The sequence below is a fragment of the Octopus sinensis genome, unplaced genomic scaffold, assembly GCF_006345805.1.
Source record: "Octopus sinensis unplaced genomic scaffold, ASM634580v1 Contig18616, whole genome shotgun sequence".
Lineage (NCBI taxonomy): Eukaryota > Metazoa > Mollusca > Cephalopoda > Octopoda > Octopodidae > Octopus > Octopus sinensis.
Window position 1 is genome coordinate 210001 of NW_021835954.1, and position 2161 is coordinate 212161.

The following is a 2161-nucleotide window of genomic DNA, read 5'->3' on the forward strand; positions in this document are numbered from 1 at the left end:
AAATGAAATAAAGATAAAAAGATACAAAAGTATACAAAGTGATCGTAAAGACAAAAGGATTAAGATTAGAGAGATAATGGGTTAAAGTTCTGATGCTGTGGTGAGCGTCGTAAATTACTTTTAATTATTGGGGGAAGAGGAGTGAAATATGGATTTAGTTGTAGCGAGTGGTCAGTTTATGGCAGTCCCATGTTACATGCTTTAAGCATATCTTGTATGTGTGTACGTGTGTGTCTACATACTTACCCACTATCACATATATAAACCTGTTTCATGCAACTAATGATATGTACGGATGTAGGTATCATTACACACACCATGTCAACCTCAATCAACATATATATAAATATATATGCTTATATTATATATATATATATGCATATATATACATACATATATCTACACATACACACACACACACACACACACACACAGATATATTTATGTGTATGCGTCTGTACATGTTCACGCATACACACACCTGCGTACACATACATACATACAGACATACATACGTATATACACATCCATATATTTATATGCACACATACATACATACATATATGCATATATACATCCACATACATATACATGCACACCCACCCATATATATATATATATTATATATTATATATATATATATATATATATATATATATGTGTGTGTATATATACATATGTATATATATATGTATATATATATATAATATATATATAGGTGTGTCGACACCAACTTGCATCTCCCCTTGCTAATCTGTGGAGAAACTCACTGGATGCTGGCTATATTCCAAAAAACCTTCTGTCCCAGTCTGTTATCCCAGTTTTCAAAAAGGGAAACAAGTCCCTTGCAGTGAATTACCGTCCGATCTCACTCACCTCTCATATCATCAAGGTATTTGAGAGGGTGGTGAGATCTCGAATAACCCAATTTCTGGAAAGCAACAGACGGCTGATCTCCAACCAACATGGGTTCCGTAATGGAAGGGACTGCCTAACGCAGCTCCTGCATCACTTTGAGGACATTTTGAGAGCTTTGGGAGAGGGCTCCAACACCGATGTCATCTACCTTGATTTCAGTAAGGCCTTCGACAGGGTCGATCACAAGATCCTATTGAAAAAACTATCCAACATTGGTGTTTCTGGAAAGTTACTGAAATGGATTAAGTGTTTCCTGACAGACAGATCTCAACATGTTGTAGTTGAAGGGGTAAAATCAAGCCCAGCCAAAGTCAGTAGTGGCGTTCCGCAAGGCACTGTGCTGGGCCCACTTCTTTTCATCATTTACATTAATGACATTAATGACATCATCAAGCACAGCAACATAAAAATCTTTGCAGATGACTCCAAGCTACAGAAGGTCATAAATGAGGCGAGTGACCGGACATGCCTTCAGTCAGATCTACTGGCTGTTATCCAATGGGCAGAAAAAAACAATATGCTGCTGAACGAGGATAAATTTGAGTTAATCCACTTTGGAAAAGAGGATGCCCTGAAACTCCCATACTCCCTTCCTTCAGGTGAAACTCTCGCGGCGTCCAACAACATCAGAGACTTGGGAGTAATTGTGGACAACAACATAAGCTGGGCCACTCATATAAACACCAAAGTTGACATGGCCCGCAGAATGTGTTCCTGGATTCTCAGAACTTTCCAGTCGAGAGATATCCACACCATTATCCTTCTCTCTCCACTTTTGCCCGACCCCACCTTGAATACTGTTGTCCACTGTGGTCTCCCCACACAATACAAGGTATCATAAAAGTTGAAGCACCTCAAAGGGCAATCACAAAAAAGATAGATGGCATGACAGGCCTCGACTATTGGGGTCGACTAGAAAAGCTAAAACTCTATTCTCTCCAACGTCGTCGTGAGCGCTACATCATCTGCATGATGTGGAAAATATTCCATCAGCATTGCCCAAATGATGTTGGCATCACCTTTAAGGTACATCCAAGGCTTGGGCCCCGTGCCATCCGCCCAAAACAAAAATCGCACTCTCATCTCATAACAACAATACGGCACAATTATTTCACCTCAATTGGCCCCGCTCTCTTTAACATTACACCAAAACACATTAAAACAGAAACTGACCCTATAGGGTTCAAGAAGTCTTTGGACAGATTCCTTCAAGAAATCCCGGATAAACCCCCTACACCCGGAT